A 25,235-nucleotide genomic window follows, 5' to 3' on the forward strand; every position below is an offset into this window, starting at 1 on the left:
CTCTCTGTCTCTTTCTCTCTGTCAAATTAATAGATAAAATCTTAAAAAAAAAAATTCACCTCTTTTGTCCCCATGTCATTAAATTAAGTAAAACTTGGGTTTAACCTACAGTGCATGAAAATTAACTATGGTTTATCAGGTAAAAAACACTTTTCTCTTTTAGCCTTATCATTATTAAGTGTTAAATGGAATAAATAATATATTAATATATTTGATCAGATTAAATGATATTACACATATAAAGTTACTAGCACATATTGCCTGCCAATAAATATTATTTTTTATACATACCCTTTAATGCAAAGAATGTTCTGCATAATTGTAATTCCAAGAAATGGGCTTGAGGAATGGGTACTATGGTTACATATATTTGCGCTACACAATGCGTTGCAGGTCTTTCCTTTAGAATTAAAAATCAACATATTAGGAGCACCTGGGGAACTCAGTTTGTTACTCTTGATCTCTGCTCAGATCTTGATCTCAGGGTCATGAGTTCAAGCCCCATATTGTGCTCCACACACTGTGTGTGGAGCCTACTTAAAAAACAAACAAACAAATGGACAAACAAAAAATCAACATATTAAAGTCTCTGAGAAGTTTTGGAGTAAAAGGATCTATATTTATTATCTACTGCTGCATAATTTTGTTACTTGAAAATTTAGCACTGAAAAACAATAAACATATAGTATCTCCCACAAATCCTCTGCATCAGAAATCTGGGAGCAGTTTGGGGGACTCTTTCTAGATCAGTCCCTGGTGAGATTGTCATCTGAGGGCTTGAACGAAGCTGGAGGATCTGATTTCAAGGTGGTTCACTCACTCATCTGGCATACCAATGCCGATCATTGGCATAAGGACTCAGTTGTTATATGGATCTCTCCACAGAGCTGCTAAAGACTTCACAACATGGTAGTTAAATTCTTCCGAAGCAAGCAATCTATAGAATGAAGCAAGGAGGAAGCTACAATGTCTTTTATAAACTAATCTGGGAATTTACACATTTTTGCCATATGCTATTCATTAGAAGCCAGTGAACTAAGTGCAATCCATATTGATGAAAAGAGTTTTATCCCTACCTCTTAAAGGGAAGAAGAGAAAAGGATCATGGATATACTGTTTTTGTTTTTGTTTTTAAAGATTTATTTACTTATTTTAGAGACAGAGAGAGGGAGAACACATGAGTGGGGGGATGGGCAGACAGAGAGAATCTTAGCAGGCTCCATGCCCAGGGCAGAGTCAACTCAGGGCTCGATCTCATGACCCTGAGATCATGACCTGAGCCAAAATCAAGAGTCAGATGTTTAACCAACTGAGCCACCAAGGCTCCCCAAATCATGGATATACTGTTAAACAACCACAGGATCTGTGTGTAACTTGATTTAATCTAGATTTTCCTAAACTCATGTGACCTTACAACTCATTTTAGGGAGGAGGGACAAAGGGAGACAGAGAGAGAGAGAAAGAATCTTAAGCAGGTTCCACACCCAGTGCACAACCTGACATAGGGCTGGATCTCACAACCCTGAGATCATGACCTGAGCCAAAATCAAGAGTCAGATGCTTAACTGACTGAGCCACCCAGGTGCCCCCAGAACTCTACTTTAAAATGACATGGTTCTAAGAACTCCTTTAGGTACTTTTTTTTTTCCTAACTTCCAAAATTTTTTTTTATTAACATATAATGTGTTATTTGTTTCAGGGGTACAGGTCTGTGATTCATCAGTCTTACATAATTCACAGCGCTCACCATAGCATATACCCTCCCCAATGTCCATCACCCAACCACCCCATCCCTCCCACCCCCCTCCACTCCAGCAACCCTCAGTTTGTTTCCTGAGATTAAGAGTCTCTTATGGTTTGTCTCCCTCTCTGGTTTCATCTTGTTTCATTTTTCCATCTCTTCCCCTATGATCCTCTGCCTTGTTTCTCAAATTCCACATATCAGTGAGATCATATAATTGTCTTTCTCTGATTGACTCATTTCACTTAGCATAATACCCTCTAGTTCCATCCATGTTGTTGCAAATGGCAAGATTTCGTTCCTTTTGATGGCTGCATAATATTCTATTGTGTATATATACCACATCTTCTTTATCCATTCATCTGTTGATGGACATCTTGGCTCTTTCCATAGTTTGGCTATTGTGGACATTTCTGCTATAAACATTGGGGTGCACGTGCCCCTTCGGATCACTACATTTCTATCTTTGGGGTAAATACCCAGTAGTGCAATTGCTGCCTTTAGGTACCCTTGACACAACATAATTCTATCTGGTTTAATTAAAAGAAGTAAATGAGGAAACTGTGTCATGAGAAAATAAAGAGTTTGAATATTTCTAAAATATTTAAGGAGTTTCACTATTTGTTTTTAAATATTTCTTTGATATGTTTGTTACTCATTTGCTTCTAATAATTTATAACTATTGATCATGATCTGAATTGGCAATCATGATTTTCAAACTATACAAATGGACATAAAAAGACACATTTTGGAGAACCACTTTCTAACTATGATTTGGTATATGCTGTTATATTTTCAGGTTTTAAATGGTATTATTAAGTACATCAATAGGGCCACTATCCTGGAATGTGATGACATTATAGGAAGAGGAAATAATTAGTTATTAATAGCAGAGTGGTTCTGTTTCCTCATCAGCTCTTAGATTAGTAAAATGGGACATTTGTTAATAAAATACTCTCCTTACTACAAGGCCAAGGAACACCCAGACTAATAGAATCCTAAAAATCCCTTAGTCCTGTCTGTAGCCTAGGATTTAGAACCTGAAGAGTTTCCTTGAAGACTTTACATGTCTACTTCCTGGTAGGCAAGAGCTTAGGAACATAAACAAATGCCCTTGTCTTGAATAATGAGTTTCAGGCAGCTTGAGTTCCTCGTGTCTCTCTCTCTCTCTCTCAGATGTATGTGTCAACAAAATCATAGTCACTTGGAATCCAGGATTGTTAGGAGATTTTTAATATCTGCTCTCATCAGAGGATAATAACTAGAAAAACAGCAAGATATATAACACAAACGTAAACATGCACAAACACAGGATGTACTCACTGGAATTTAGAAAAAAAAAGATAAAACATAGTTGCACATTCTCTGTTTTGTAGAGAAGACAGAACATAAGAAAACCAATTGTTAGACTTTAACTGTCCTTAGATTGCAGTTGCTTTCTTTATCTACTGTTTTCTTTCTTACTCAGGTTTTAGCTATTCTGTGCCCCATGTAGCCCCATCACTAAGAACTATACCTCTGGGAAATGACAATTTTCCACAAGAGCAATTTTTATATCTAAAAGACAAGGGGAATATGAGAAGAATGGTTGTTGCTGTTAAAGTATGTCCTCAGGATTATAAACTGCATTATGCAGTCATGAACTTCTGTATTAATGTCATTTAACCTTTGGCAATATTAGTCTAGAGAGGATCTTGTGAAGGATGGTACATTAACTTTTAGAAGTGATGGGCTGTGATATTCCTGCTGTGATACTGAATGGCATAGGCTGAACTTCAGCACAGCCTTCTAAAGACATAAGATATTTTCTCTCCACAGGGAAAAGCTTACCTACAAGAGGGCAGAGCTGTGAATTCAGATAGTTCGACCTGTCCTTTGAACAGGACATAATGGTGCCATTTTAAAATGGATTCTATAAAATATCCCACTTTCCTGGTTACGGGCCACCATATTTTTAACTCTTTCATCCATCAATTTATTTATTCTATAGAACCTGAGAACCCACAGTGCTTATATAATGTAAATATTATTACTGCAAAATTCTACACATTTCCAAACTATTCAGAAAAAAAAACCCCACTAAACAAATAGTTGAAACATAATGAGATTAAGGCTTTAGTAGCAGTTTATACAAATTACTGAGAGAATAGAAAAGGTAATTATCTGGTAGGGTCAAGGGGTGAAGAAAGCATTCCTTCTAGGGAAATTAATGACCAAACTGATGGGTGGGGAAAAGAACAAGGCAATGAATATGGACCTGGAGTCAGATCAAAATTAAATTACTGCTCTTCTATTTCCTGAACGACTTTTGACCTATTATTTAACTTCATGAAATTTTAGTCAACTCACACTGCTAACAAATATTCCATTTCTTCATTTTTATGTCCCAGCAGCAACTTAAAAATGGAAATTCAATATAATTCCAAAAACTGTGAAGTATGTGTCCTAAATATTTCTCTGCATATCCTCTTTTTGTCTCAATGACCTGTAACTTAGTGCAGACTCTTCAGCAATTCACACGTGAGTTAGCATGGATTTCTATCCAGGCAGTTTGATCAAAGCCCTCCTCCTGCCATGTAACATTCTCCACAATGTGATTCACGTGATTTTTCTGAGAAATCTGTCTATATAAATTTTGCATCGAAACTGTGAATGACTGCCTGTTTTTTTTTTTCACGATGAAGTCAATACTAACGTAGCAAACACAACCATTCCTATTTGACCTAGTTTTTCTTTTTCTCTCTTTTTAAAAAGATTTAATTGTTTGTTATTATGGTTTATGGTTTACTATATATTTATATTATCTACTTCATTAATTATATTTTAGTCTTTTTGTAGCTTTTCCGAGGCATAATTAATATAGGAAACACTACACATATGTAATGTATACAATTTGATGAATTTGGACATATGCATACACGTGATATCATCACCACCATCAAAGTAATAAACATATCCATCATCTCCAAAGTTGCCCTGTGTCACTTTGTCTCTCTCCTCAACCACTTTAAACCACCTTCTGCCACAAACATTCCTCACTGCACCAGCCATGATAATAAATTATAGTAGCAGTTATTGATCGCTTTCTCTCCGTCAAGCACTGTATTAAATATTTTACCACATTTTCATCCTTAAAAGGAGTTAGTGAGTATATTTATCCTAATTTCGTAGATGAAACCATGTAACGATTTAGTAAGTGACCAGAGACTACACAGTAGGTAATTGCGGGGGGGGAAAGGGGCGAATTTGAACCTAGGCACTTTCCCTATTGAGTCCTTAATTGTACATCACTGTAAATACACTGATTTGAGGTCCTTTGAATGTCCTTATTTCTGCATCCATATCATTTTCAATACGCTCTTCCTGATAAGTCTTTACATAATTCTACTAATGCAAAAACTTCACAATTGGGCTCAAGTGCCTTCTCTTCCAAAAAGGTTTTCTTTAGGGCGTCTCAGTGGCTCAGTTGGTTAAGCGACTGCCTTCGGCTCAGGTCATGATCCTGGAGTCTCGGGATCGAGTCCTGAATTGGACTCCCTGCTCAGCAGGGAGTCTGCTTCTCCCGCGGACCCTCCCCCCCCTCAGGCTCTCTCTCTATCTCATTCTGTCTCTCAAATAAATAAATAAAATCTTAAAAAAAAATTTAAAAAAAAGATTTTCTTTATTCCCAGACCTTGTCCATGCTGAAATCTATGCAAGTATCTAGCAGACTCCTCCATCAGCCTGTAAGTATCCTGAGAGTAGGGGTGCTAAACTTTTATCTCTTTATTACATGGCAAAATATCTCTAAATATTCGTAGGGTTAATTTAGTAAACAATTACAAAACTTTATAGTATCATGTTAATTCATTTGTCCCACATACTTACTAACCAGCTTTTTATGTGTTCTCCAACACCCTATTCAGTCCTTTTTCCATACATACAACTCGATGATCCTTATAAAAGCGTAAGTCAAGTTATATTTTTCCCTTGCTTAAAAATCTGCTATGGTTTACTGTGACATTTATAATAAAATCTACTCACTTCGTCCTTCAAGAGTTAAGGCATGCATCCTCTGCCACTCTCTGACCTCCTTACTCTTCCCACCTTTTACTATCTTCAAGACCTCCCATTATCTTCAAGACAGCCCATTCTCTCCCTGTTCTCTGGATATGCCAAGTTTATCCTCTTTGCAGCAACTGCAAAATAAGTTGTAATGTGAAGTATGAGAATTATCTATGAAGAATAATTGGAATAGGACAAGTTAGGATAACAGAGATGGAACATATTAAAAATTTGTAAAGGTATAATGGTTAGGATTTAGTCACCTATTGATATGGAGAAGAGAGTATTGATATTGATGGTTTATTTGCCCTGAGTGACTAAATTAATAGTGTTAATACCAAGTCTTACAGAATTTTAAGAAAAGAAGCGTACTTAAGGGCTAGGGTTTGGGGGATGATACTGTTTTAGAACTATTGTGTTGTAAGTGTCTATGAAGCATTCTATTAGAGACAGACAATCTGGACTTGGCTATATTTTTCTGGAGCTAAGAAGATATAGTGAAGAGGAAATGTATTTGAAGCATTTGAAGTGGATGTAATTGTCCAAAAAATATTTAATGTTAAGAACGAAGTTAACAACAGACCTGGGAGAAGAAATAGGAGCAAGAGAATGAGTGAGAGATTCCTTTTGAGATACATGCTGCAATGGTGGTAGGCATGGTCATGCACTCCAAAAGGCAAGTACAAGCAGAATGGGCAAGAGCTAGAGATCGGGACAGATGCCACCTATGAGTGCACATTACTGCCTTCCTTTGTGCCCCACACCATGATTTTAAGTCTCAAAGAACAAATGATCCTGCAATACCGGTAGGGGAAGGGAGAGCCACTCCTCTCCACCTCCTTTCTCATTGCAATTCCACAAACACTTGAAAATTCTCCACGTACCAACCAGAGAACTACATAGTCTCATTCGGCCTTTGTAAAGGCATATCTCCTAGTGCCCTGAGGTTCTTTCTCTGTAATGATTTAATTGTTACCCTGTCTTTTCCAGATGCCAATGAACTCAAAGATATTTTGGCTCTAGGCAAATGTGTCTAATATTGGGCATCTGCATACAGCCTCTCCTGAAGAAGCCACAGTTTGTAAAATGTTACCAATGAATTTTATTGTATTATTGTGCAATTATGGATGGGGATGACAGGACACATACAATCATGGAAATACTGGGTTTTTGTTTTTAGGCAAAGGATACATTCAAAAAAGTTGATAATTACTAATACTATAAAATGCACAGGAAGCTCTAGCTTTCAAAGGCTTAAACAAATATTCAAAATAAAGATCATCTTGAGAGGAAATATATTCTTCTATTTCAGTGTGTTAAAATGTAATGCTCACTGCTTATGAACAATTTTGGCCAAAAAGGAAAAATAAAATAAAATAAAATAAAATAAAATAAAATAAAATAAAATAATATCCATTATCATCCCTGGCAATTATGTTACAAAGATGTTTTTAAGGCTTCTAAATTCAAGTTGAAAAAAATAAAAATGTAAAAATACATTTATTAAAAATGACAAAAATATTTTCATTTCAAGCAATCATTTGAAATAAAAGTAGAAATATGTATTATCTGGACACAGTATCCGTAGTCAATTTCAGAAGTGAAAGTCCGACTTGCTAGACTGGCCTGAATTATTTGAGAGGTTAGACATATTAACTAATTAATATTCAGATTATCACTGTGACTGGTGTGTAAATAGCTTAGGTTGTGACTAACTGCCTCTATGCCTCGAGAGTATAACACTTAAAGAGACCAACCAACACTTTCACTAGTTAGTGTTTTTAAAGTGTTTCCTGGGACTCAGGGCCCTGTGGGTACAGGAATGTCCTGCCACTCAGCCTTTGAACTCTACAGAAGATGAAAAGCCAGTGTTGAAAATACAGATGTTATTTAATTTTAAGTCATAAGTCTTCTCTAACAGATTACTGTATTTGATCCATAATGAATCTAACATTTTGGACTGAATGGAACTGGACCAAGAGACGAAATGTGAAGCAAATCTTTTGGGTCATTTGGAGATCTACATAGAGAGGAATTCCTGAAATATACCCTCACTAATCACCTGATACTAATTCCTTGATACCTGGAATAAATAATGAAAAATGTGATTTATAGGAGTGAATTTCAATTATGTTAGAGCGCTCCCAAATAAATTATATAAACCTTCAGGAAAAGAAAAATAAGTAAAGATAATGATAACAAATATTTAACTTAAGCGTTTTATTTTATGACACAACGAAAACTTATTAAATTTCAATGGAGGGGCGCCTGGGTGGCTCAGTTGGTTAAGTGACTGCCTTTGGCTCAGGTCATGTTCACAGGGTTCTGGGATCGAGCTCCGCATCTGGATCCTTGCTCAGCGGGGAGCCTGCTTCTCCCTCTCCCTCTACCTGCTACTCCACCTGCTTGTGTTCTCTCTCTCCCTCTCTAATAAATAAAAATTCTTTAAAAAAATAAATTTCAATGGAAACACATTAAAAAATTCCTGTGTCCTTTTCCTTGTGATACTGAAAATATGAATTCAAATACACACACCTTCAAAAACAAGATGTACAAAAAAAATGTGCATGGCAGTGAATGATTCACTAATTGGTTTTCTGCTAGAAACAACATGAAAACCAACTTCCTTAAAGTTTAAGGTTCTTTTCTATATGAAAATTTGACTCACTGTTCTCCAATAATTTAAAAGCTGGAAAAAATCCTTCAAGACCTAAAGGAGAGGGGCACCTGGGTGGCTCAGTCGTTAAGCGTCTGCCTTTGGCTCAGGTCATGATCCCAGGGTCCTGGGATCGAGCCCCACATTGGGCTCCCTGCTCAGCGGGAAGCCTGCTTCTCCCTCTCCCACTCCCCTTGTTTCTATTCCCTCTCTCACTGTGTCTCTCTCTGTCAAATAAATAAATAAAATCTTAAAAAAAAAAGACTTAAAGGAGACAGGCAGGGCAATAACATAAACTTTAACTGAAAAATAAAAGTGTCAGTTTGAGAATAGACTGTAAGAAAAAAATGTATTATTCTTTGTAATGTAGATCAGCATTTTCTAAATCTAGATTAAACCCATATGGAATGCTCTGACAAACAGGAGCAGTAAGGGGTTAGTTTAATGTAGCCAAATAGTTTTAAATATATTAACTGTACTAATTTCTTAGACTATCACAGTGATCACTGAGTTAAGAAATCAGTTTTATTTTTTAAATTGTCAATTTCTAAGCTTATTTGACCACAGATCTCTCTTTTGTTCTTATAACAACTATTATTACCACCCTAAAATTCTATTTGGCAGATGCATGTGAGAAACATTAGGCCATCACATTAAAAAATCATTGAATTTATGATGAAATTTGCTAATGTATTCCCATTTGGACAGAAGTATATTTCTAGCTTTTTAGATTTATTTCATCCACTCTTTCTGTGCCTTCATTTCATCACTTCCTGTATCTATGCTTCCCTTTGCGTTCTCAGTATTATCTTCTAAGCCTAGACTTGTATTTCCACAAATACAGAATTTTAATAGGAGCTTAAAGGGTCCTAGGTCCCCAAATTATTTCTCTCTCCATCTGTCTTAACCAAAACTGAATAGTTTTTCACACACACACACGCGTGCGCATGCATGCACGCAATCTTTATGGCACACTCTTGCTCAAAAAACACCAGTATATAACTATTAGTAACAAGGTCAAACCTGATCAAATTCCCACTTCAACCTCGTCTCCCATTCTTGCCCACAGAGATATTGTAGAAAGCCACAGCAGTCTACTCCTTATGCTATGAAGATGTGAGAGTTACTGAGTCTTCCTGAGAAGCTGTGATATATGCCTTCTCCTGCCTTGTAATATTCTTCTCTATTTCAGATCTTGAGGTCCTACTTGCTGAGCTTTTTTCTTGACTCTGATTCTGACTCACGGTAGTGCCTTCTTTCTCTGAATCCATAATACTTCCTTCTATGCCAGTTGTACGGCGTTTAAACAGGCTTTGCCTTGCTCTATGTAATTGTTTCCCCTATATTGTTTCTTGAATTTTAAAGCACTTTTACTAAATCTACTTCCTGAGGTTTACCAATTCAGAGTTTATTTGTTTGTATTTATTCACTAAACAAACATTATTGAGGACCTGATATATTCTAAAAGTCTGCCACAAGTCCCCTGAAAATTCAAAGATAAAACAACCTTTCTCCTACTTTCGGAGAGCTCATAGTCTAATAGTGAAGATATTAAAAAAAAAAAACAACCAAATAATTATACTACATTGCAGTTCCTTGTCACAGAGCCATGCACAGATGAGGTAATCATCTTTATGCAGAGAGTAACAAAAATGTATTAAAAAGTCCTTATTTTCAGGCACTGTATAAGGCATTTATAGATAAATAACATGACATGCTCAATTAATAAACATAGTGCCAGAATATAATAAACACTTCAAAAAGATCTGTTTTTAAAATCTGCATTTAATTATCATTAATGCTATTTTAGTTATTCCACTCTGCATACCTATAAGATAGAGGGTGCTTTTATCTTTTAAGATAAGGAAATTGGGTACAGGTCTATTTAAATAAAATTACTTAACCTATGATCATCCAGCAAGCATTTAACAGATGTAGAACTTAAACTCATCATCTTAATTTTAGAATCTGTATTTTTTTTCCTGTAAGTAACCTTGACAATTGACATTTCCCTCAGTGACATTCTTAAGTAAGAACGTGTCTGAGTAAACATCATCTTCATGTTCATATGAGGTAAGCTTCTGATAATTTTCTTGGTCCGTCGTTTCTTTTTTCATGCTCTAAAAGAAGTGTTTCAAATAAGAGGCCCAGAATGAAAATATTAGTATTAGAGTGTGGCTACCTTTTTTTCCCCCTTAGAGTTTAACCTGACTATAGGGTTCAATCATAGAGAGATCCATTTAGTTTGCTCTGAGAATAGTAGGTGTCATTTGAGGAAATTTAACAGAGAGGTAAGAGGCAAGATGATTTGAACAATAAGAGTAAATCCACCTGCACCATTTTAAGTCAAAACCATTTATTTGAAACTGGCACTTTGGCTTTTTAAATGCTGAGATGATCAGCTAATTTTCTTCACATTTTAGAGAATATGTGGATCACATGACAACTAGGGAGATTCCTGTCCAATAGGACCTTCTAATGGTGCAACATTCAGAGTCTCTCCAATTAGACCTAAATGGGGAAAAATCCTTTGAATCCCACATCCTAGTCAATCAGTAGTTCCTGAAAGATTCACTATAATCCTTCATCAACCAGAAAATAAAATGTGTTTGTTAGAACCACCCAAAAGTGAACCCATTAATGTCTTTTTTATAATTAATATTATCAAATATATATAATTATTAATATCATTTATCAATGATGTACTTCATACCATGCCATGCATTAAACTGTATTAAACACCTTACAAACATGGTCTCAATTTTGTTAACTCTATGAGGTAGCAATTATTATTTTCTACCATTTGATACATGCCGAAATTGAGCCTTAGTTTGATATCTAACCTAATAGGTGGCAGAACCTCGTTATGGACCATGTTTGTTGATACCAGAACCTGAACTCTTAACCAGTTGTACAAACTATTTATAAATACAGTTGGTTGAGAATGTATGTGGAAAGAATACATAAAAGAGGTTGTTGAAGAAAAAAAAAATACCTTTTGAAAATGTAGTGTCAGCTAAAGTTTTAGTTCTTACTTATTTCATTATGTATCTAAGTTATTCAGCTGAAATCACCTGGGTAAGCTTGGCTTGCTTTCATACACTTTCTTTTCTTCAGAGCACTGTTACACCAGTGAGTGCTAGAGAGCTTTATCCTAGGTATCTGATCTTTAGGATTTCTGAATCTCTGGTGCAGAGTCCACTGTAGTTTCATTAGAAATATGGGAAACAAGATTTGTTTTTTATCAAATAGGATCAAAGGTACTGGGAAGCATGTCATGTTATTATGTCTGCCTTATAAGATTCGAGTCATAGTATCCAGCAGGAAAAAAAGTACATCCGTTCTATAGCAAGATCTTTTGGGCTATACACCACACAAATCCAAAACAAACTAAGAAATAAAGTTATGATTTTTTTTATCCACCATTATGAGATTTAAACCTTCATCTTTAGAGAAAAGCACCAATATATTTTTTTCACTCCTGATGCTTACTCAAGATAGAGTTGTGCGTGACCAGGCTTTCCTCACAGCCAATCTCTGGCTCAAAATAACCCTAAAACAAAATGGGTTACACATGGGATGCCGCAAGGGTTGTAGTATTAATATTATTGGAAGCTTAAAATAGGCTAAGGATATCAGTATCTGATTTTTATGTATAAATATGAATAGTTAATTTTTCTAAACCACCCAGTCTAGAAGAAACTTATTTCTGTTAGCCCTATCCCCAACTAAAATATTAAACAATGGAACATGCTGTTCCCAATGTTCTTATCCTAATAAGATTTTAAAAAGTGCTACCCTTAAATTCCACCCCTATGAAACATAAGTCTGGAAAACTCAGTTTGCTGAACAAATATGAATACATGCATTTTCGTAGTTTCATGTTTATAAATTGCTTTTATACCCTTTATCTCATTTGCTTCTCACAACAGCTTGTAAGTCAGACAAACATGGATCAGAACCATTTTATAGTCATTACTTATGCTCAAAGAAGCTAAGGGACCTCCCTAGTACACACAGGTTGTAAAAGCAAAGACTAGAATCTACCCTAGCTCTTCTCAGTGCATTTGTTCATCTATTATTCAATATTACTCTTCAGAAGAGTAAATACTTTGTTAATGAATCTGTAATACTTACATAATCTGAAATATCAAAATGTATGTTTTTAAGCCAAAACTACCTCATAACTTTTTACATACAATCTAGACAGAGTCAAAAGAATAATTTTGGTAGCTCTTTTTAAATTAAAAAAAATAAGGTCTACTTAATATCATAGTGAGAGATAGCATTGGCTAATTTATTCTATAATGTGGCCACAAATCATGCTTTATTTATAAAAAACTCATTTACTTATGTTCTAAAGAAAAATACATAGCCATTTTGAAGCTTCAGGGCCATAATAAATGTATACATTCTTTTATTAAGATTTTATTTATTTATTTGAGAGAGAGAGAGAGCATATACTCTCAGGGTAGGGGCCAAGGGGGAGGGAGAAGCAGGCTCCCCGCTGAGCAGGGAGCCCAACATGGGGCTTGATCCCAGGACCCTGAGATCGTGACCTGAGCCGAAGGCAGACGCTTAATGTCTGAGCCACTCAGGTGCCCCAAGAGCAAAAGATTTTAGAAATAATTCCCAAATCTGCATTGCTCCTAAATTCTCAGGAATCAGTGCAAAGTTAGCAATATCAAACAATGCAACAGATATCACTGTTAAAGAACTTCTGCCTAGTTTCAATGTTATTAAAAATCAATACACAACTGGAAAGTATGGCTCAAGTATATGTAAAAAAATAAGTCAGTGGGCTTGTCTTAGAAGATAAGTCTGATGAACATATGAAATTGGCGTATGTATAACTTTCAGTGCAATCTATATTGCAAAATATCCAATTTCTCATATGGTGTGTGTATTTTGTCACCACATCTGGCCTATTTGTGTTTTCCTCTGAAAATCCATGCAGTATAAATAGAAGCAACAGACACAATAAAGTAAGATGGAGAATAATTAACAGCTCTAAGCATATGGGATTACAAAAAGCTATGTCAAGGGTAACAGAAACAAAAGTTATACCACATGTTATTTGGTCTTTTAAGTTAATCTTTATGATGAATCATTCTATAGGAAAGTTATTTTCTTCAGGATCATCCTTGACTCCAATGAAACAAGAGAATAGACAATTCGAATTTCAAAAATGACAGGGTTCATCTTACCAAAGCAGCCAATAAATATTTATCAATGGCCTACTATGCATGGAAAACTATTCAAGATCCAGTAGTCTTAATGTTGAACGAGATGTAATTGGTATCAATTCTCAAGATGCCTGCTTTGGGAAAACAAATAAATTAAGTGCTCACATAAAAAGAAATATAATTATTAGGAATTATTCTCTAAAGAAAACAAACTGGTATGGACTTAAAGGGTCTTAGCTTTTAGGATGATATTTAAACTAAGAACTGAAATTAAATATTGGAATCAATAAAGTAGTTTTAAATCTGAAAAAAAAGAATTTTCAAGAGAACATGTACAAAGGCCATCAGGTGATAAATACTTGGCATATTTGAAGAACTGATAGTAGACTGTAGGTAGGACAATAGATTAGAGCTGAGTGAGCAAGAAGAAAAAAAGGTTAAAAGGGCCAGGGGGTGAGGTTTTTTTCTCAAAAAAACCATGAGAAAAATCATTCAGAACCATGGTAACAAGTTTGAATTTTGTGTTAAGCACAATGGGAATTCACTGGATGATTGTAAACAGGGGCATGCTGTGATATCATTTATGCTTTTAAAAGACAAATCTGGGATTTCCTCTTACACATATTATGTAGAAAGCTAGACAGTGCATTGCTCCTGAAATAACAAAAAAAGATGATCTACATATCAGAATTTTCTTCAACTCATCAGAGAGCTCAGAACACTGGCTACTAAATTAGTCTAAAGTCCAAGAGGAATGTGATGGTTAATTTTGTGTCCATTTGACCAGGACACAGAGCATCCAAATATTTGGTCAAACGTTATTTTTGGGTGTGTCTGAGATTACATTTCTGGATAAGATCAGCATTTCAATCTGCAGGCTGAGTAAAGCAGATTGCCCTTCCTGATGTGGGTGCACATCAACCAATCTGTTGAGGGTAGAATAAACAGAAAGACAGAGGAAAGAAGAATTGTTCTCTGCCTGACTGGATGAGCTAGGGTATTGGTCTTTTCCTGCACTTTGACTGACATTTACACCATCACCTCTCTTGGCTCTCAGGCCTTTGGGATTGAACTGAAACTACACCAGCAGCTTTCCTGCACCTCAGGCTTTCAAATGGCAGATCATGGGATGTTTCAGCCTTTATAATGCATGAGGCAATTCCTTATATATTGAATTATATATATTGAGACAATTCCTTATATACTGAATACATATCAAACTATATGACTATAACTATAACTATACCTGAATGGATATCTGACCTACCAGAACTTTTGCAGAGTTTAGAAGACAAGGGAAACCACATTATAAGAAGTAAGAAGAAATAAGGTAAAATATTAATGAACGCTTCAGGTTCAAGTGTGGACTGATGTGTCACTTGGAGTGAGTATCCAGACACAGGAGGATTTTGCATTAACTCACAGTCTTTTTCCACAAGCTGTCATTAGGTGCTCAAAAGAAAAATCTATGAGGAAGAACCAGAGAGTGCTTTTCTGTGGTTCAGGTATGAAAATGAATAGCTACCACTTAAGAAAAACCCAGCGAACCCTCTGTCATGTGAAACAAAAGCCTTAGCTAGTAGAGGAGTAGAAGGAAACCCTTAAATTATGAAAACATTGGAAGAATACCTTAAAAAAGGGAGGGAAAAAAAACTTTAATCCTGGGAAGAAGGACAGAAAAGCATCCTGGGCCGGTGTGAAGTCTAATAATGCTGGGAGAAGAGTAGGAAGGCCCATACCAGGAACAAACAGACACGAAGAACAGTCTGGCTGCCCCTAGGAGACAGTCAAGAACATTAACGAAGTCCCATCCTGAGATCCAAGCACAAAGAACCTACTTAAGGCTGAGGCTGTCCTGGCAAACAAACAGCCCACCTCCATTGCTGCAGCTGGAACCTAGCACCAGATACCAAGCTGTGGTGAGTGGCTTACCACAGGACATGGAAAGAGACCTACAGAGGGCAGAGGCACAGCGACAAGTGAAGCTGATGCTGAAGACCTAATTTTAAGTTAAACCCTCCAGTAAGCCAGCTCTACCATACATGCAAGAAAATGGTAGTATACTACTGTAAACATGTTAAGCCTATCAAATGTAGCCATAAAAACAAAAAAAGTAAAAATCCATTACTATTTAGTTGACTGGATTCTCCCTAACTGACTTAGAAAAAGGAGTGGAGATCCTGACAGTTGGAATGGGATGTGAGGGAAGAGCCTGGTGAAGCAGCAGCATTGAGCTCCTAAATTCTGATGGGTGTTTGCCAGTGGAAGAGTCCTCTCCACTCCCACCCAGTGAAGTACCCTCTCCAGCCACAGTAGAAGCACACTCTCTGCTCCATTGAGGGGATGAATTCTGCAACCTAGCCATACCTCACCTCTTTGCTTCTATCTCTTACTAGACCCAAGTCCCAGCAGGCACCTAAAAGTGGAATACAAAGTGTGACACATGAAGAGGTACACTATACTCCAAAAGAACTGCTTGAGTTTCTTAATTTAACAAAGTCATAACAGGACCCCATGTGGATGCTTATCAAAGGGTGATTTCAGCAGAAGGAGATTTTAATAATCAAGTAAACAAGATGACCCATTCTATGGCTACCAGTCAGCCTCATTCCCGAGCTACCTCTGTCATTGCCTAATGGGCTCATAAAGTGGCCATGGTGGCAGATATGGAGGTTATGCATGGGCTCAGCAACAAGGAAATCTAATCACAAAGGCCAACCTGATTATAACCACTGCTGGGTGCCCAATCTGCCAGTAAAGTACTCTACAAAATGACACTATTCGCCAGTGTGATCAGCCAGCTACGTGATGGCAGGTTGATGACATTGGACCACTGGAAGGGCAATGTTTTGTTTCATTCTTATAGGAACAGATGTTTACTCTGGATACAGATTTGTCTTCCTTGTACACAATGTCTCTGCCCAAACCATCAGTCATAGACTTACAAAATGCTTATTCACCATTATGTTATTCCACATAGCGCTGCTACTGATCAAGGAACTGATCAGTGTTTTACAAGTTTTATAAGTGTTTTATATACAGATGGATTACATAAACTCATTTCATTCTCAATACAGCCACATGAAATGAGACCTTTTACTATTACAATATTACAATGAGGAAAAACTATGACTGTAAGTGGTAACTGATTTGCCCCAACTCATACATTTATCAAGTATCAGTGGGTTGGTTGAAGATCCATGCTTTTATAGACATACTTTTAAGTAATGTGTTGGATATATGAATCTTGAACTCCACAAGTAAGATTGGAAATGTAATTTGAACTATTTTCAGAAACTGTGGTATTTTGATTCATAAATATGAATGAGATATTTTTAGGCCAGAGTGTTTGTAGAAAAGATAAGGAAGCCAACCTCTAAGCTCTGGGCCTAGAATTTAGGTAGAAAAGTGGAGGTAGCAAAGAAGGTTAAAAAGCAATGGCTCCTAATACAGGGGGAAAGTGGATAGTATAGTGTCATGAAATCAAACTAGAGGTATTTCAGGTAGGGGATAGTCAACTGGGTAATAACATTGAGAGGCTAAAAGAGGTGGTATTACAGTATTATACGAAGGCAGGCCACTGTCACAAAAAGATACCATGAAAGACTGTTTTGTTGTTGCTGGTGCTTGTTTGAATGTTTTGTTTTGTTTTCTTTCCTGCTGTCATGTCCAACTCTGAGGATGAGTATCCTAAGTTTGCAAGCAGCCCTGTTCCAGAGTCCTAGGTAGTTTATTTTGTGTAGCTCTGTCATCACCTAGGGCACTGCATGCTTTTTAAGGGCTTTCCATTATGTTTAGGTTGCAGCCAATGGAAAGGGAGAAAGAATGAAGATGCCATATCCATAGCCTTGGGGCCTATATTCTACTTCCACTGGAGCTAAGTTACTTATATATAGCCTTATATAACTACAGGAAAAATACAAAAATAAAGTCTAATCATGTTGCCTTAGAAGTAAGGGAGAATAGATTGTGTTTAACAGATAATCTTAGTCATAGTAACCTGTGAGTATAGTTTGGTAGAAATATTCAGATACCTAGTCATTAACTTAATCATTATTCAGTCACTCATTCATTTAATTGTATCAACAAACATTATCTTTTTTTAAAATTTTTTATTGTTATGTTAATCACCATACATTACATCATTAGTTTTTTTTAATTTTTTATTGTTATGTTAATCACCATATATTACATAATTTGTTTTGGTGTAGTGTTCCATGATTCATTGTTTGTTCATAACACCCAGTGCTCCATGCAGAATGTGCCCTCCTCAATACCCATCACCAGGCTAACCCATCCCCCCACCCCCCTCCCCTCTAGAACCCTCAGTTTGTTTTTCAGAGTCCATCGTGTCTCTCATGGTTCATCTCCCCCTTACTCCCCTTCATTCTTCCCCTCCTGCTATCTTCTTCTTTTTTTCTTAACATATATTGCATTATTTCAACAAACATTATCTTCCACCCATTACGTTCCAGGCACCCCAGCAATCTGATTATTTGAATAAATATTATTTGAGGCACTTTCCCCCAGATCCCTTTTTTAAAATAAATTGAGATTTCAAGTAACTGTATTCCCACTTCTCTTCCCTCCAAAACCCCTAAACTATGTATATATTTATCAATTTTATATTATCAAAAGATAGATTAAAAATTGAAAAAACCCTTCTGCCTAAAATGATATGGGCAATAATATTTAAAGTATACCAATTGTTAAATGCATTTATGATAACATGAAATATCCATAGCAGAATTTAGCACATCATAAAAAACATAGCAACATAATTTTAAAGTAATTGGTAATAAACCAAAAAGATATTTATAAGAAAACTAATAAAAATTTCTGCAGGACATGGAGAATATGTAAAGAAACAAAAGATTATCTGGATGAGACAATTTAATTTTAAAGACATCAGGTTTTTTCCCAAATTAATGTAAACATTCAATATAATCTCAGCCATTATTAGTTATAAACTTACATATAATTTTGTGCTGCTATGTTTCCAGGAACCTGTATTATGGAAATTCTTCTATACAACATAGATGTGTGTGTGTGTGTGTGTGTGTGTGTGTGTGTGTGTGTGTGTGTACGTACTGTGGCAGTTTATACATTTATCACAGTGGCTTATTACAGAAATGGTCAAAGACATTATACCACTTCTACAGCATTGAGTAACTTATAGCTATTTAAATAATTGAATATAAAATATGTACAATATTATATGTGTATACATAGATATAAAGAAAGATGCATAGTAAAAAGTCATCAGTTACACAAACCAAAATGGTAGGTGTTAGGTTATCTCTGAAGAAAGCAGTACAGTTGCACAGGGCCAAGTGAAGAGAAATTTAACTTCTAATTCACACAGCTGGAATCTTTTAAACAAGCATGTATTGCTCTTGAAATTAAAAACAAAATTTCTGAAAGGAGACATCTAATGTCACTCTTCTCTTGTGCTGCTATTTGAGGATTTTTTTTTTTTTTTTTTTAGCTTCTTCCAAACTAATGCTCTGGATAAGAAGTTATGACAGTTTAAAACATAAGATGACTTATTTTATGACAACAAATATAAAGAATTAGATACACTTCTTTATTTGATCTATAGAACTTATTTGAGGAAGCTTATGGAAGACGAAAAATACAACCCAGGGCAGCACATGTCTTTTTTTCACTTTGTCTCTTGGTTTATTATCTGCTTAGTCAGCCAAGGATAAGCCTATGATCTTAAATGGCATCAATCCTACACATCATTAGATCATGCACCAAAATTAAAAATCAGGGAGAATATTCAAGAGGACCTGACCTTGTTGAGTAGTGAGGAGCTTGTTGTCCCCATCATAGACAATAGCTGGATTTTACAATAAGATGATAAGCAGAGCTTTATATTAGAAGGAGCTTCTGCTTGCTCTCTAAAGGCTTATTACTACAGTCTCTGCAGCATTTCATACCTCTTACAAAACTTCACTCAGTCTGTGTACTTCCATTACAAGAGTTCTAAATGCAAACTGAGGCTGGGAAAGGGAGAAAAAATTAAAATAAAATAAAATTACTGTGAAAGAAAGAAATTTATCTACAAATAAAAGTCAAATAATTAAAATACTGTTAGATAGGCCAAATGTGTAGCTTACAATATTGACTCAATATTATTAAACTAGTTGATACTAAAAAGGTCAAATGAAGTTACATTCTTCAGTGGCTAGTTTTACTCTGAGATTCTCTAAGTATGATGCACTTCATTTAAGTTTGGGGGTCAACCGAAAGTACTTTCCCAGGAAGTTTTTCTTCAAGACCTAATGTTGTCTGTCTTAAGGTTATTATTATAGGTAATTAAAACAATATCTTGCTACCAATGTGATGACTTTAGGAACAAGCTTGTGTGACGGACTGTTCTGGGTTCTGGGACTATAAAGGCAGTCAGAAACTTGGCTTAGTAATCCCAGTATTTTCCAATATATGTGTTTAATGCTCTAAGTTTCTATGTAAGAATTGTTTTGTTTGTTTGTTGGCTGCATTGCAGAAATTTTAAGTTCTATTTTCATTTTGTTTGAAATGGTTTTTAACTTCACTTGAGACTTCATTGATCCATGTGTCGTTTGAGAGTCTGTTGCATAATTTCCAAATATTTTGGAATTTTCCAACTATCTTTCAGTTATTGATTCCTAGTTTAATTTAATTGCTGTCTAAGAGCATACACTATATGATTTCTATTCTTTTAAATTTATTAAGTATGTTTTATGGCCTTGTATATGGTCACTCTTGGTGAACGACTGTTTTGTGAGACCTTGAGAATATATATTCTTTTGTTGTTGAACGGAGCATTCTATAAATGTCAATTAGATCACATTGATTGATCTTGCTGTTCAGGTCAACTATATCCTTATTGATTTTCTGTCTGCTTGATCTACCAATCACTGATGGGCGATAGTTTTGAGGTCCTCAACCATGGTTAGAGATTTATCTGTTTCTTCTTATTATACTCTTTTGCCTTACCTATTTCGATGTTCTGTTGATTAGTGTGTTCCCATTTAAGATTGTAGTGTTTTTGGAGAGAATAGACCCCTTGATCATTATGTATTTCTTCTCTTTATTTCCAATAAATGTCCATGTTATAAAGACTAGATTGTGTGAAATTACTCAAGCTATTTTATTTTGTTTAGAAGGTTTTAGTATGGTGTATCTTTCTTCATCCTTTTAATTTTTTTTCAGAATCATATTTAAAGTGAGTTTTGTATTAGGCAGCATATTCTTGGGTTTATACATACATATATGTATTTTATATAAATAAATCCATTCTAATAATCTGCTTTCAACTGGTGTACTTAGGTAATTCATATTTAAAGTAAGATTTAATATACTTGCATTAACATATACTATATTTTTACCTGTTTTCTATTCATTCCCAGAGGTTTTCTGCCTTCTCTTGTTTTTATTGAATATGTTATGATTCCATTTTATCTCTTTTCTAAGTGGATCAATGATACTTCTTTGAAAAAAATAGTGGTTGCCCTAGAGTTTACAGTATACACTTTTAACTAATTTAAGTCTTCTTTCAATCAATACTATTTTGCTTCATATGTCGTCCAGATACCAAATAACAAAATATTCCCAATTCATCTCTCCTGTCTTGTGACATTGATACAATTTATTTCACTTATCCATGGGCTATAACCATTCAATAAGTTGCCACTCTCATTAGTTTCAACAAATCAATCATGTTTTAAATCAATTAAGAATAAGAAAACTCAAGTATTTTAATTCACCTTCATTTATTCCTTGTGCAGTACTCTTTCTTTCTTATCTAAAACCGTATTTATTTCTATCCAAAGAAACTTGTAACACTCCTTGAAAGGCAGGTGTTCTAGCAATGAATTGCCTTGGTTATTGTCTGAGAAAGTTTTTATTTCTCCTTCAATTTTTAAGGAGAATTTCACTGCATATTCTAGGCTGGTGTATGTTTTTCTTCTTTTATCACTTTATGTATGTCACTGCACTCTCTTGCTCTCAAAGTTTTTGATGTAATTTTGATGAAAAGTCTGATGTAATTCCTATCCTTGTTCTTCTGTAGATAAAGTTCCCCACCTCCCTACTAAGCCCAGATTGTTTTTAATATTTTATTTTTATATTTCCTGCACTTGTACTATGATATGACTGGTGTAGTTACTTTTGTATTATTTTGTTTTGTGTTCTCTGAGCTTCCTGGATATGTGGTGTGGTGTCTGTCATTAATTTTGACAGTTCTTGGTCTAAAGACTTCCAATATTTTTCTGTCCCATTTTCCCTTTCTTCTCCTTTAGATATTCTAGTTATACACATCACACATTTTGAAACTGCTCCACAGTTCTTAGAAATTCTCTTCATTTTTGGAAGTTTCTATTGATCTATCTTCAAGCTCACTGCTTATTTCTTCAGCCATATTTCATGTACTAATGAGCTCATCAAAGGCATTCTATAATTTCTGTTTCAGGGTTTTTTATTTCTTTTTTTTATATCAGGGTTTTTTATTTCTAGCACTTTCTTTGATTATTTCTTAGAATTTCATTCTCTCCTTATATATTATCTATTTTTTACAGCCTTTAATATATTAATCATATTTACTTTAAATTCCATGTTTGATAACTCCAACATACATGTTATAACTAAGTCTGGTTCTGATGCTTGTTTAATCTCTTTAGACTCTGTTTTGTTTACTTTCAGCATGCCTTATAATTTTTTGTTGAAAGCTGGACCTCTATTAGATAATAGGAACTGAGATAAATAGATCTCTAATGGGGAAATTCACGTTGATCTACCTGGAATTTAGGCTGTGTTTAATATTTGCTGTAGCTGTAGATGACAGAGGCTTAAAATTCCTTTAGTGTCTTTGTTTTGTTCTCCTCTCCTTTGTGTGGGTTTCACCAAATACTCTTCTTTCACAGAGTGTCTATGTCTTGCTGCAATTTCAGCTGTAACACACTTTTAAAATATTAGAGCCTTGTTGATATGGTAAAGTGAGGGTGAAGGGCCCTGGCTCTGGTCTGTGAATTTTACGAGTGTTTCAATTCTATATAGTTTTCTCCTCTCCTTCATTTAGTTCAGACAGGAAGATGGGAGAGGACTGTAGTGAGAAGAATGCCCTCCTCCTACCACTCTGGGACAGACTTGGATCAAGTCTTTCTCCTAGAGTCGTAGGCCTTTCTAATGGAGAAGAATCTGGATATATTTCACAAGGGTTACTTTTCTCACTCTCACTGTCATAGCCAGGAGGGGTCTTTCCCAAATTTCCCCTTTAAGAACATGGTGGCATTCATGGAGATAAAGAGTGACCTCCCCCACCTATGACTGCAGCCCCCAGGAGTTTCTCACTCTCTCACTGCTCCACACTCAGCCCCCAGCAAGTTTTTCCAAAATTACTACTTAATTTTTCCACCCACTTATTTCTCTAGCAGTTTCTACTGTAGGTAAATGGATCTTTGCTCTCTCTGGATTTGCCTGTCTCTCCAGATTTTGGGATATATTTTCTTCCCTACAAACTTAGTTCTTTGATGGGCCTCCCAAATTCCCTGATTTTTGGTTTGTCCTCCTTTTTCTTGTTGTAAGGATGAGAATGACAACTTTTAAACTCTATATTTTAAAGCTCATTTAAAGTCTAATTTACTTTTGATGGTGAAGAGAGGTCTCATTTAGTAGGTGCTATTTAATTTAAGACCTTTATGACAAAGCAGTTCTAGCCTAGTGACAATAAAGGAGAAGAGCATTCTATGCAAAGCAAACATTACATCCAAAGCTTCTGAGAAGGAAAGGCTAAGTAAGTTCAAATCCAGTGTGCCTGGGACATAACAAGTGAGTGGGAGAGTATCAGAAAAATAAGTTAATGATGCAGAAGGGGGCAAGAAGAGATAAGTTACTCTAGGTCATGATACGAAATAGATTTTCTTCTAAATGTATTGGAAAATTACTGGAAGTTTTATGAAAGAGAATGACATTGTCTGGTTCATCTTTTAAAAAGTGGCTTTGGCTACTATGTGGCATAACAATTGTTCTAGGATAAGAGCAGGAGAAGAAAGACTAATTGGGAATTTACTAGAATAACTTAATGAAGATGAGAGTCAAACTAAAGCTGTAGCAGTAAAAAAGGAAAGAAAGAGATACATTGGATTTTTTTTTTAAGATTTTACTTTTTTATTTGAGAGAGAGAAAGAGAGAGAGATAGAGACAGAGCAAAAGCAGGGTGGAGGGGCAGAGGGAGAAGCAGACTCCCTGCTGAGGAGGGAGCCTGACATGGGGCTCAATCCCAGGACCGCAGGGCACCAAGATCATGACCTGAGCTGAAGGCAGACTCTCAACTGACTGAGCCACCCAGGCACACCCACTGGGAAATTTTTTAGAGACAGAAAGAGAACGGCTTTCAGACATAACTGACTGGGAAAAGTACGGAGAGGGGGAAGCTAACTGGTGAACATTATTATGGGAAAAGACCTGAGAGGGATCCTAGATTAATTAATTCATTGCCACATTAATCAAACAAACAAAGTTGTCCAGAGAGATTATAAAAATTGACCAAAGGTAAAAAGCTAGCATGATCACTGCTCAAAATTCGATGATCTTCATAATAGGCCCCTCAGTCATCATTACACTTTGCTCTATTATTTCTGAGCATTTTTATTTATGCATAAAAATAAGATATTTCTACCTCAAGCTTATTTATATATAGCATTCCCTTTTTTCATCACTTTTAAAATGAGCTGCAAGCTAGACTCTAGTTTCTTTAAAAGTTTGTGAGTGTTAGATAATCCTTTCATAACTCACACAATGAGTTAATTTTGGTAAAAATTAAAGTGAAAATAAGACAAAGACTCAACCAGATAACATTAAATGGTGTCACTGTAACAATGACTCAGAAAGAAAGAGAAATTTTACACTACAGCACCAGGTAACTGTCTTAAACACACAGCACAGTGAACCTTGCCAATTAGTTTATAAAGAACATACCCATAGTCCGATGTAAATTCAAATGCATCTATGAACTGTGACTGAATCAATTAAATGCATATGCAAAAGTGACGGTTTAAGATATGTAATTGCAATTTGCAATGCTTGGAAAAGTATCTGCCTTTAAGTTGTTCTAAATCTTCACACCCATTTTGTGGTTTGACCCTATCTATACTATAATGCTTTAAATAATAAAGTGCTAGCATAATTTTGCCAATGGGAAAAGCCTGTAGAAATAGTCCTTAGCTGTATAAAGAGAAATATTTATTCTGTAGGATTGGTAAATAGGCTAGCATAATTTTGCCAATGGAAAAGCCTCTAGAAATAATCCTTAGTTGCATAAACAGAAATGTTGATTCAATAGGATTTTATAGGATAGGTATACAAGTTACCCAATAACCTGTGAACCTTGTTATCTTAACTTTGAATATAACTGAAATTTTTGAAGAGTAGGCATTAATATTTCAGTTGTAAAAATAGCTATTATGTATTGTGTGCTATTGGCCAGGCATTCTCTTAAGTATTTTACATGAATTATTTAAATTTAACCTATGAATGGAATTTCTTTTTTACCCTCACTTTTTAATGAAAAATATGAGACACTAACAGATTATATTACTTATATAGTATCACACTTCCAGTA

Source organism: Eumetopias jubatus, unplaced genomic scaffold, assembly GCF_037043125.1.
Source record: "Eumetopias jubatus isolate StellerSeaLion01/CBP00866 unplaced genomic scaffold, mEumJub1_p1.0 scaffold_15, whole genome shotgun sequence".
NCBI lineage: Eukaryota > Metazoa > Chordata > Mammalia > Carnivora > Otariidae > Eumetopias > Eumetopias jubatus.